Consider the following 13698-nt stretch of genomic DNA (forward strand, 5'->3'; position numbering starts at 1 on the left):
ATACATGATGCACTTTCAAAAGCTCCTTCTTCATCTGATCCCTTTATTGGCCAACCAAAATGCACAAAATACACATTGCAAGCTTTCAAAGGTCCACTGACTTCTTCATTTGATCCCTTTATTGGCCGACCAAAATGCACAATGCAAGCTTTCAAATCTTTACTGGCTTCTTCAGCTGATCCTTTTACTAGCCCACTAAAATGCACAAAGTATACATTATTGGCCAACCAACATGCATAAAATGCACATTGCAGGCTTTCAAAGCGCCACTGGCTCCTTCATCTGATCCCCTTATTGACCCACTGAAATGCACAAAATACACAATGCAGGCTTTTGGAGCTCCACAGGCTTCTTCATCAGGCAAAGTAACCTTGGATGGTTTTATATGGTGATGGATCTGATAGCTAACATTCAAAATCCACAAAGCAGCGATAACTTTATTGGGCCAACCAAAACACACAAAATGTATGCTGCAAGCTTCAGAGCTGCACTGGCTTCTTCAGTGGGCAAAGGTGTTTTTAAAAAATCATATATAACACCTTGTCCTGATGAAGAATAAGAGGCCAGTGGAACTTGGAAAGCTTGCATTACACATTTTGTATGGTTGTTAATACCTCTGCATGAAGAAGAAGCCATTGCAGCTCTCAAAGCTTGCGTCATGTATTTTGTGCATTTTGGTGGGCTGAACAAAGGTATCCCTGTTTTCTGGATTTGGGATGTTGTTGTCCTTTGCTATATGGCTGATGTGTGGTGTAGTGGTTTGAACGTTGGACAACGACTCTCGAGACCAGGGTTCGATTCTCACTCGACCATGAAAATCTCAAGCTGACTTTGGGCGAGTCACACTCTCTCAGCCTCAGGGGAAGGCAAAGGCAACCCCTCTGAACAAATCATGCCAAGAAAACCCCATGATAGGCCCACCATAAACTAGAAATGACTCAAAGGCACCCAACAACAATAACAAACCATTGTTCTAGCTCACCTGAAGACCTAGAACCCTGGGCAAGTCCAGGAACTTGCCAAGAACCCCATCTTGTATTCAAAGGTGTATGCAAACCAGATGCTGATTTTCCTTTCCCTGCTTCCATCCCTTGCTGCCCCCACCCAAAAAAAAAACCCATTCACAGCATCGGGTTTGAAACACCTCTGGTGCATCATTGCACCGTGACTAACCGAAACCTGGCCAGACTGGTGAATGTGTGCGCATATATAGGGAGAGGGAGGGTTTTTTTTCTTGTATTCACACTAGCTGGTAGAAACGGCCTTCTGAAATGCATCGCCGCAGGCCTCAGAGCCAAGATCTTGGTTTGCAGCCGAGAAAGCAGCAGCGTCAAAGGGCCCAGCTGCATTGCAACTGGGGCGAAAATAAAATGAATTTGAGCGATGGAGGCTGGGGAAGGGAACAGCTTGCAGCCTGGTGCTTTCAAAGGAGGAGGCTATTCCAGGGAGATGGCATCTCTTGGACTTTTCCCTCAGTATTTTCTTTTATAACCAAAAGCAAAGCCCCAAAAGGAAAGCCCCCCCCCCAAAAAAAAAATTAAGGGGGAAAATCAAACCACCCCATTGCATTACAAAGAATGAGACAGATTTTGGACACGATTCCAAGCCCCCGGGGATGATAGGCAGAGCATTGGAAATGGAAGATAGCAAGGAGAAAAATTGGGGAATATTGATTTGTTTGTGAAGTCGAAGGCTTTCATGGCTGGGATCCATAGTTTTTGTGGGTTTTGGGGGCTCTGTGGCCATGTTCTAGTGGAGTTTATTCCTGACGTTTCACTGGCATCTGTGGCTGGCATCTTCAGAGAATGCTGACATGGAAGTGAATGGGGGATACACACACATACACTATGTGACTCTAGGTTGGGAAGAATGATTTCCATGTTAATCTGTGTATTGCTCTTACCTAGAGTCACACAGTGTGTGTGTGTGTGTGTGTGTGTGTGTGTGTGTGTGTGTGTATATATATATCCCACTCTCTTCCATGCCAGCATTCTCTGAAGATGCCAACCACGGATGCTGGTGAAACGTCAGGAATAAACTCTTCTGGAACATGGCCACAGATCCCCAAAACACCACAAGAAACTATTGATTTTTTTCTTCATGCATTGACTTTTATATCCTGGTTTGAGGGTTTTCTTTGTTCCGAGGAGGTTTTGCCATTGCCATCCTCTTTGGCTGAGAGAGTGTGACTTATCCAAAGTCACCCAGCGGGTTGCATGGCCGAGCTGGGATTCGAACCCTGTTCTCCAGAATCCTAACCCACTACACCATGCTGGTTCTGTTTCTATATCTATATATCGGGGGGGGGGGTGTTATATCAATAAATTAATAAATCAGTCAGTATAGTTGCCCCTTGGAACTCACGCGTATTCAAGCCCCATAGGTGTGAATGGGGCATGTGCATGTGGGTCATGCGCCCCATTGAGGTTAGTGGCGGTCACCCCTCCGCGGGTTTTCAAGTCCACGGATTTCAACTCGGAGGGGCGACCATATAGCTCTATCTACCTCCCTATCTTTCTGTATAGCTATATATACGGTCAGCCCTCCTTATCCATTGATTTTTTATTCACGGATTCAAGCATCCACAAGTTGAAAATATTCCCCTCCAAAAGTATAAATTCCAGATGGCAAACCTTGATGTTCCATATTATATAAGGGACGCTCTTTTGCTGTGCCATGACATTTCATGGGACTCGGGCATCCACTGATTTTGTTATCCACGGCCGGGAGATCTTGGAACCAAACCTCCAGCAGATAACAAGGGCCCACTGTATATAGATAGATATACTGCTCCAAACAATAAGAGGCCACATGAAAAAGCTGAGCCAGAAACCATCATGAAGTCGCTCCTCTTGAGGATCAATTAATCCTGTTTTTGTGCATCTTTGGGCCCCAAGGGAGGCGATTTGGCTCTTGCTCAAACCTCCTGGTTCTTGGTTTCCTATTTCACCGTCTTCTGGGTGGAGAGTGGGGGGATCCCTCCCATAGAGTTATACCCCAAAGAAATCCAATATAAAGAAATCAGATATATAGTTAACTTCAGGGTTGGGCCATGTTCTTTGCTTAGAAGGATGCTTTGCAGGGAATTCAGTAGCCTGGTTTCAGGGGAGAGCTGGAAAGAGGTTGGAGGGTAGAGAATACAGAGAAGCCTGGCCCGAAATCTCTAGGGGGGCAACAGATGGCAGCCAGCGACTCTGAGCATGCGCAGAGAGGCTGGGAAGCTTACCCAACTGAAAAGGAAATGTTTTTAACCCTTGGATGGAGTCTGTTCCTTAGGTTAAATTCAGGCCTTTATTTAATGATACATTGCTGGGGAGATTCTGGTTTGCCAGTCCCGAACGAGACATAAAACCCACTGTATCCTAAAGTATAACATCCCCAAGTCCACCAAACAGGGATCCCTTTGTAGGGCGAACCAAGATGCACAGAAGCCACGTTTTGCAAGACTTCGAAGCTCCACCGGCTTTTTCATCAGGAAAAGACATTAAATATAATTTGAAGTTGAAAGCTTTCATGGCCGGCATCCATAGTTTTTTGCGGGTTTTTAGGGCTATGTGGCCATGGTCTAGAAGAGTTTCTTTGTGACGTTTCGCCAGCATCTGTGGCTGGCATCTTCGGAGAATGCTGGCATGGAAGAGAGTGGGTTATATATATGCTGTGTGACCCTGGGTAGGGAGGAGTGATATATATATATATGTGTGTGTGTGTGTGTGTACATATATATATATATATATATATATATATATATATATATATGTTTCAATTCCAGCGTTCTCTGAAGATGCCAACCACAGAGGCTGGCAAAACGTCAGGAATAAACTCTTCTAGAACATGGCCACAGAGCCCCAAATACCCGCAAAAAGCTTAATATAATCGGTTTGTTGTTTCTGATATATGGCAACCCTAAGCCGAACCTGTTCTGGGGTTTGCTTGGCAAGTTTCTTCAGGGCGGGGTTTGCCGTGGCCATTTCCCGAGGCTGAGAGAGTGTGACTTGCCCAAAGTCACCTGGTGAGTTTCCATGGCTGAGACAAGATTCCAACCCTGCTCAAAGGCAAGGAAAATCTCCCCTTCTCCTCCAGCCCTGGGGGAGTAAACTGTCCTTACTTGCCCTTGCGTGTGCCGAGGAAAGAATCGAGGATGTGCCACCCCTGGTACATGGATTTTTAAAAACCGTTCGTTCAAATCTCTCAAAGGCCAGGCCGCTATTTGATTTATTTTAAGGAATAGCAAGGGGGGGGAAAAATTGGCAGGGTGTAACCACTGCAAGATAACGTCATTGGGCTGGACGTAAACAGACTTTTCTCTCCCGAAGGCTCCTCGGAAATCAATTTATTATTGTTTTGGCCACGATCTGCGCGATTCGAATGGGACACTCCGGTTTTCAGATTGGCGGAAAGCCACGGACAAAATGTCCCGGACCGTGTGGCCTGACCGTGGAGACATGGATACTAGCCAATCTAGGCTTACCCTTCTCTTGGTGATGCTGCCATACATCTGAAGGCTTTCCAGATTGGGGACGATGGGCGCTGTGATCTTACGAGACCCTGGTCCACGTCTTAGGAAGATCAAGTATCCATCGTCCCCCCCCCAAAAAAACACCTCCATCCAAGACCTTCTTTTTCTCCATCCTGGCTGTACATTTTCTCCATCTTGGGACGGGTCCACTTTTGGACATTGTGTGCAAAGGCCTGCCAAAGCTGTCCGCTTTTGGCACCCGGGACCGAACCCATTAAATAAACATGCTTGAACGCCTGGCCCTTTATGGGTGCATTTCTTAATTTATTTGCAGCTTTTTTATTAAAACGCTAAGCGGTTCGGATAATAGGGATGGGAGTCCCTCTCTCCTCCCTCCTCCTCTTTCTCATCCTTTCTTTTTCTGAGATGATGATCGTTTTCCCAGCCTAATTGCTAATTTGAAAACCAAATGGTTTTTGATAGTTTGGAGAGAGAGAAAGAATGAGGTGGGAGAAAGATTGCGGGTCGAAAGAAGGAAAGGAGCTTGACTTATACCTCTTCATTGTTGTTTTTGTCATTGGGTGCCGACTTATGGCAAACCTATCCTGGGGTTTTCTTGGCAAGGTTTGTTCAGAGGAGGTTTGCCCTCGCTGTCCCCTGAGGCTGAGAGTGTGTGATTTGCCTAAGCTGGGTTTCTATGGCTGAGCGAGGATTCAAACCCAGGCCTCTAGTCCAACGCTCAAACCTCTATGCCACACCAGCTGAGCAAGGATTCGAACCCTGGTCTCCCAGAAGCCTACCACTACACCACACTTGACCCTCTCTTCTTCTTCTTTTTTTAGCAAGAAAAGTAACAAGAAAATAAAATCCATAGTTTGGCTTTCCTTGATGCGCATGCGCTCACTGCGTAATTGTCACATAAACACAAAATCAAGGGCTGAATTGGGGAATAAAGAGTAACGGCCACAAATTTGTGAGTCCCAAATTGGTTGACACTCCACATTTTGATAGTGTACCCAGAGATTAGTAATCTGACCTCTTTGGAGGCTGTTTCTTCCCTCCCTTTCTTCCCTTCTTCTTTCTTTTCTCCCTCCCTCCCTCTCTCTCTTTCTTTCTTTCTGCCATACTTCCGTCCTCCCCTGTTCCTTTTGTCCCTTTCCTCTTGCTTTCTTTCTTGCTTTCCTTCTTCCCGCCATCCCTCCCAATCCCTGCCCGTGTGCCATTTCCTTTCTTCCTTGCTTGCTCCGTCCTTCCGTTTTGTTCCGCCGTTCCCTTCCCTCTTTCCTTCCGTCCTCCGTCCCTGCTACCTCCCTCTCCCCTTCCCTCTCCTACTACCCCTCCGCCGGCCCTCCCTTCCGCCCTATTCACTTCCGCATTGTCCCTCCCCCCCTGCCAACTGTGTCCCTTCCCTCCCTCCCTTCCCCCTCCCCGATTACTCTCTCGCCCTCCTCCATCCCTTCCGTCCATCCTTCCGTCCCGCTTCCCATACCCCGTCCTTCCCGTGTCCCCTCCCGCCCCTCCCCCCTCCCCTTTCCCCTCCTTCCGCGCTTCCCTCCTTCCGTACCTCCCCCCGTCCCTCCCTCGCCTCTCCACTCCCCCCATTCCTCCCCGTTTTCTCCCCGCTCCCCCCCCGCTTGTCCCTCCCTACCGTCCCCTCCCTCATTTCCGTAGCCCTCCTCCCCTTCCTCTCCCTCCCTACGCCTCACATTCCTTCCTACTCCCTCCCTCCCTTCCACTTTCCGTCCCTCCCACCCCCTAACCCTCCCTTCCATCCCTCTCCCCCCTCGCCCGCCTCCCCCTCCCCCCCCCCCGCATGCCTCTCCTCCCCTCCCCCTCCCTCCCCCTCCCTGACCCTCCCTACTGCCCTTATCCCCTCCCTCCCCCCCGTCCACTAGCCTCCCTTTCCCTCCTCCGCCTCCTCCTGTTCCATTTTCTTCTTCCTGGCTTGCTCTTTCCTTCTGTGTTCATTCCCCCTCCCCCCCTCCCTCCCTCATTTCTTTCTTTCTTTTTCTTCTTCCCCTCCCTCCCCTCCTCTTTTCTTCCTTCCCTCCCTCCTTCCTTGCTCCCTCCTCTCCCTCCCCTTCCTCATTCCTTCCTTCCCTTCCTTCCTCTTCCCTCCCTCCCTCCTTCCTATCTTTCTTTCTGGCAACCCTAATATTGGATGGAAATGTACTATTGCTCACACAAAGGAGAGATGGCTATATTTAATTCACTGCATTACAAATATATATATAATCGAGATTCACATCTCGCGCACAATAGAAATGAACTGTCGGAATCAGTCTGGGAGGATGGAGAGGAGGAATACTCTGCTTCTTCTTTTAAGAAAAGGGAAAGTTTAAGGCTTGCCTTGGTTGCAAGGAGAGTTGGAAAGGTTTCCTCCGGCGGAATTAATTAAGTTTCCATTTTTTCCTTCTTTTTTTTAAAGAAAAACCCGTCACATCATAAATTTCATAACTTAAGCTCCAGCGCCGAGATAACCGATCTGACGAATCTTTACGCTGTTAATATAAGTCTAATAATGCTGCTTAGCTTAATTAAAAAATAAGAAAAACCCTGGACTGATACGCTTAAGGCGAGGCGATAAGCATGAACAACATGGAGCTGAAAGCACAATGAAGCTGCCTCGCCTCTTGGTTTAATGTACATCTTTCTATCCGTCCACCAAAACGTCCTTTTATTTCCCTCCACCAATCTTGTCAGTGCTTCAGTTCTCCAATTCTAGGATTATCATCACCATCGTGTTGATCTGGAAGGACCCTTAGAGACCATCCAGTCCTGCCCAGGCCCCAGATCTCGCAATGACTGACAAATGTCAGTCTGGCTTCTGCTGAAATATTTACTTATTTGTTTAATTTATATGCCACTTTTCTCCCATCCGGGACCCAAAAACAGCTTTCACTGATTGTTAAAGCAATGTAACTAAAACAATGTAACTAAAGCAATCTGCAATGCAATTACAGTAATATATATTTTGCCCATTAAGAACACGTCAAAACCTTTTAACTATATTGTGAATATTCAAGGCCTATGACTCCCAGGATTTGGGATTTCAGACCCAACTGGTTTCTTTTATTTTAAACTCAATGAATAACTTAGGGAGAACTACAGCATGTTCAGGTGTTTCCAGTTTCAAATCTGAAGCGCTTGGGTCAGGAGACGATTGTTATCCTCCATTTCACAGTTGGGGAAAGACCCAAGGTTTGGAAGAAGCTGGGCTTTCTTGCCCATTTCATAAAAGAAGAGAGGATATCTAAGCCTGAACTTGGGTTCGATTTCTGCTCTTGCAAGGGTGGGACGAAATGCCTTTTGAGGGTCCCCTGAACCCCACAAGAAAAGAGGTATTGAACATTAGGAAGAACGTCTTGATCATAAGAACCATTGGACTGTCATGTTTGCGGGTTTGACTTTTGCGGATGTGATTCTTTGCGGTTTGGATTAGGATGTTTTCGCTAGGGATCTCTATGTCCTCTGGCGCAACTCTGCCAGAGGTTGACCATAGAGTTGTACTCGAACCCATGGCATATGAGCCAGAGTTGGCACGCGGAGCCCTCTCTGTGGGCACTGCTGGTAAAACACAGAGGGGATCCAAGAAATGTGGGGCACGGGATCTATCTGCAAGGTTTTGGAATGGGTCAGGTCAAGTTGTGCGACGCCCATGGCCAGATGTGTTAAAGAAGCACAGGGCAGGGCTTTGCAGTTCTAACCTTGCACATTTCTTGACAAGGGTACCTTTCCTTGGCACAACAACACCCAAAGTCTCACAAAAACAGAGGATGCCTTTATTTGGAACACCAAATGCAACCAAAATACATGATGCAAGCTTTCAAAGCTCCACCAGCTTCTTCATCTGATCCCGTTAATTGGCAACCAAAATGCACAAAATACATGATGCAGCTTGTCAAAGCTCCACCAGTTCTTCATCTATCCCTTTTTGGCCAACCAAAATGCACCAAATACATGATGCAAGCTTTCAAAGCTCCACCAGTCTTCACGTCCTTGGCAACCCAACAAGCAAAAATACTGATGCAGCTTTAAAGTCACCCGCTTCTTTCTGTCCCTTTATTGGCCAACCAAAATGCCAAATACACTTGCAAGCTTTCAAGGTCACTGATCTTATTGATCCCTATTGGCCGACCAAAATGCACAAGCAAGCTTTCAAATCTTTACTGGCTTCTTCAGCTGATCCTTTTACTAGCCCACTAAAAATGCACAAAGTATACATTATTGGCCAACCCAACATGCATAAATGCACATTGCAGGCTTTCAAAGCGCCACTGGCTCCTTCATCTGATCCCCTTATGACCCACAAATGCACAAATACACATGCAGGCTTTTGAGCTCCACCGGCTTTCAGGCCAAAGTAACCTTGGATGGTTTTATATGGTGAGGATCTGATAGCTACATTCAAAATCCACAAAGCACGCGATAACTTTTGGGCCAACCAAAACACACAAATGTATGCTGCAAGCTTCAGAGCTGCACTGGCTTCTTCAGTGGGCAAAGGTGTTTTTAAAATCATATATAACACCTTGTCTGATGAAGAATAAGAGGCCCGTGGAACTTGGAAAGCTTTGCATTACACATTTTGTATGGTTGTTAATACCTTTGCATGAGAAGAAGCCATTGCAGCTCTAGCTTGGTCATGTATTTGTGCATTTGGTGGGCTGAACAAAGGTATCCTGTTTTCTGGATTGGGATGTGTTGTCCTTTGCTATATGGCTGATGTGTGGTGTAGTGGTTTGAACGTTGGACAACGACTCTCGAGACCAGGTTCGATTCTCACTCGACCATGAAAATCTCAAGCTGACTTTGGGCGAGTCACACCTCTCCAGCCTCAGGGGAAGGCAAAGGCAACCCCTCTAACAAATCATGCCAAGAAACCCCATGAGGCCCCACCATAAACTAGAGAATGACTCAAAGGCACCCAACACAATAACCAAAACCATTGTTCTAGCCTCACCTGAAGACCTAGAACCCTGGGCAAGTCCAGGAACTTGCCAAGAACACCATCTTGTATTCAAGATGTATGACCAGATGCTGATTTCCTTTCCCTGCTTCCATCCCTGCTGCCCCCCCCCCCAAAAAAAAAACCCTTCACAGCATCGGGTTTGAAACACCTCTGGTGCCATCATTGCACCGTGACTAACCGAAACCTGGCAGACTGGTGATGTGTGCGTCATATATAGAAGAGGGAGGGTTTTTTTTCTTGTTCACACTCGTGGTGAAAACGGCCTCTGAAATGCATCGCCGCAGGCCTCAGAGCCAAGATCTTGTTGCAGCCGAGAAAGCAGCAGCGTCAAAGGGCCCAGCTGCATTGCAACTTGGGCGCAAATAAATGAATTTGAGCGATGGAGGCTGGGGAAGGGAACAGCTTGCAGCCTGGTGCTTTCAAAGGAGGGGCTATTCCAGGGATGAGGTATCTTTGGTTTTCCCTCAGTTTTCTTTTATAACCAAAAGAAAGCCCCAAAAGGAAAAGCCCCCCCCCCAAAAAAAAAAAAAAATTAAGGGGGAAAATCAAACCACCCCATTGCATTACAAAGAATGAGACAGATTTTGGACACGATTCCAACCCCCGGGTGATCGGCAGAGCATTGGAAATGGAGATAGCAAGGGAAAAATTGGGGAATATTGATTTTGTTTGTGAATAGCGAAGGCTTCATGGCTGGGATCCATAGTTTTTGTGGGTTTTGGGGCTCTGTGGCCATGTTCTAGTGGAGTTTATTCCTGACGTTTCACTGGCATCTGTGGCTGGCATCTTCAGAGAATGCTGAAGGAAGTGAATGGGGGATACACACACATACACTATGTGACTCTAGGTTGGGAAGAATGATTCCATGTTAATCTGTTTATTGCTCTTACCTAGAGTCACACAGTTTTGTTTTTTTTTGTGTGTGTGTGTGTGTGTGGTTGTTATACACAACACACACACAACCCACTCTCTTCCATGCCAGCATTCTCTGAAGATGCCAACCACGGATGCTGTTGAAACGTCAGGAATAAACTCTTCTGGAACATGGCCACAGATCCCAAAACACCACAAGAAACATTGATTTTTTTCTTCATGCATTGACTTTTATATCCTGGTTTGAGGGTTTTTCTTTGTTCCGAGGAGGTTTTGCCATTGCCATCCTCTTTGGCTGAGAGAGTGTGACTTATCCAAATCACCCAGCGGGTTGCATGGCCGAGCTGGGTTCGAACCCTGTTCTCCCAGAATCCTAACCCACTACACATGCTGGTTCTGTTTCTATATCTATATCTCGGGGGGGGGTGTGTTATATCATAAATTAATAATCCGTCAGTATAGTTTCCCCTTGGAACTCACGCACTATTCAAGCCCCATAGGTGTGAATGGGGCATGTGCATGTGGGTCACGCGCCCATTGAGGTTAGTGGCGGTCACCCCTCCGCGGGTTTTCAAGTCCAGGTTTCAACTCGGAGGGGCGCCATATAGCTCTATCTACCTCCCTATCTTTCTGTATAGCTATATACGGTCAGCCCTCCTCATCCATTGATTTTTATTCACGGATTCAAGCATCCACAAGTTGAAAATATTCCCCTCCAAAAGTATAAATTCCAGATGGCAAACCTTGATGTTCCATATTATATAAGGGACGCTCTTTTGCTGTGCCATGACATTTCATGGGACTCGGGCATCCACTGATTTTGTTATCACCATCTGGGGCCGGGAGATCTTGGAACCAAACCTCCAGCAGATAACAAGGGCCCACTGTATATAGATAGATATATGCTCCAAACAATAAGGCCACATGAAAAAGCTTGAGCCGACAAACCATCATGAAGTCGCTCCTCTTGGGATCAATTATCTGTTTTTGTGCATCTTTGGGCCCCAAGGGAGGCGATTTGGCCTTGCGTCAAACCTCCTGGTTCTGGTTTCCTATTTCACCGTCTTTGGGTGGCAGGTGGGGGGATCCCTCCCACTAGGTTAACCCCAAGAAATCCATATATAAGAAATCAGATATATAGTTAACTTCGGGTTGGGCCATGTTCTTTGCTTGAGGATGCTTTGCAGGAATTCATAGCCTGGTTTCAGGGGAGAGCTTGGAAAGAGGTTGGAGGGTAGTAGAATAACAGAAGCTGGCCCGATCTCTAGGGGGGAACAGATGGCAGCCAGCGACTCTGAGCATGCGCAGAGAGGCTGGGAAGCTTACCCAACTGAAAAGGAAATGTTTTTAACCCTTGGATGGAGTCTGTTCCTTAGGTTAAATTCAGGCCTTTATTAATGATACATGCTGGTGGATTCTGTTTGCCGTCCCGAACGAGACATAAAACCCACTGTATCTAAAGTATAACATCCCCAAGTCCACCAAACAGGGATCCCTTTGTAGGGCGAACCAAGATGCACAGAAGCCACGTTTTGCAAGACTTCGAAGCCTCCACCGGCTTTTTCATCAGAAAAAAAATTAAATATAATTTATTGAAAGCTTTCATGGCCGGCTCCATAGTTTTTTGCGGGTTTTTAGGGCTATGTGGCCATGGTCTAGAAGAGTTTCTTTGTGACGTTTCGCCAGCATCGTGGCTGGATCTTCAGACAATGCTGGCGGAGAGAGTGGGTTATAATATGCTGTGGACCCTGGGTAGGGGGAGTGATATATATATATATTTGTGTGTGTGTGTGGTGTGTTTATTTTTTTTTTTTTTTTATATATATATATATATATGCTTCAATTCCAGCGTTCTCCGAAGATGCCCAACCACAGAGGCTGGCAAACGTCAGGATAACTCTTCTAGAACATGGCCACAGAGCCCCAATACCCGCACAAAAAGCTTAATATAATCTGTTTGTTGTTTCTGGTTTTATGGCAACCCTAAGCCGAACCTGTTCGGGTTTGCTTGGAAGTTTCTTCAGGGCGGGGTTTGCCGTGGCCATTTCCCGAGGCTGAGAGAGTGTGACTTGCCCAAAGTCACCTGGTGAGTTTCATGGCTGAGACAAGATTCCAACCCTGCTCAAAGGCAAGGAAAATCTCCCCTTCTCCTCCAGCCTGGGGGAGTAAACGTCCTTACTGCCCTTGCTTTGTGCCGAGGAAAGAAAATCGGATGTGCCACCCTGGTACATGGATTTTTAAAAACCGTTCGTTCAAATCTCTCAAAGGCCAGGCCGCTATTTGATTTATTTTAAGGAATAGCAGGGGGGAAAAAATTGGCAGGGTGTAACCACTGCAAGATAACGTCATTGGGCTGGACGTAAACAGACTTTTCTCTCCCGAAGGCTCCTCGGAAATCAATTTTATTGTTTTTGGCACCCGATCTGCGCGATTCGAATGGGACCACTCGGTTTTCGATGGCGGAAAGCACGGACAAAATTCCCGGACCGTGTGGCCCTGACCTGGAGACATGGATACTAGCAATCTAGGCTTACCCTCTCTTGGTGATGCTGCCATACATCTGAAGGCTTTCCAGTTGGGGACGATGGGCGCTGTGTCTTACGAGACCCTGGTCCACGTCTTAGGAAGATCAAGTATCCATCGTTCCCCCCAAAAAAACACCCACCATCCAACCGACCTTCTTTTTACTCCATCTGGCTGTACATTTTCTCCCTCTTGGGACGGGTCCACTTTTGGACATGTGTGCAAAGGCCTGCCAAGCTGTCCGCTTTTGGCACCCGGGACCGAACCCATTAAATAAAAAATGCTTGAACGCCTGGCCCTTTGGGTGCATTTCTTAATTTATTTGCAGCTTTTTTATTAAACGCTAAGCGGTTCGATAATAGGGATGGGAGTCCCTCTCTCCTCCCTCCTCCTCTTTCTCATCCTTTCTTTTTCTGAGATGTGATCGTTTCCCAGCCTAATTGCTAATTTGAAAACCATGGTTTTTGATAGTTTGAAGAGAGAAGAGAGAAAGAATGAGGTGGGAAGAAAGATTGCGGTCGAAGAAGGAAAGGAGCTTGACTTATACCTCTTCATGTTGTTTTTGTCATTGGGTGCCGCCGACATGGCAACCTATCCTGGGGTTTTCTTGGCAAGTTTGTTCAAGAGAGGTTTGCCCTCGCTGTCCCCTGAGGCTGAGAGGTGTGTGATTTGCCTAAGCTGGGTTTCTATGGCTGAGCGAGGATTCAAACCCAGGCCTCTAGTCCAACGCTCAAACCTCATGCCACACCAGCTGAGCAAGGATTCGAACCCTGGTCTCCCCAGAAGCCTACCACTACACCACCACTTGACCCTCTCTCTTCTTCTTTTTTTTACAAAAGAAGTAACAAGAAAATAAAATCCATAGTTTGGCTTT

This window comes from Sceloporus undulatus, chromosome 7 (genome assembly GCF_019175285.1).
Source record: "Sceloporus undulatus isolate JIND9_A2432 ecotype Alabama chromosome 7, SceUnd_v1.1, whole genome shotgun sequence".
In the NCBI taxonomy this organism is placed as follows: Eukaryota; Metazoa; Chordata; class Lepidosauria; order Squamata; family Phrynosomatidae; genus Sceloporus; species Sceloporus undulatus.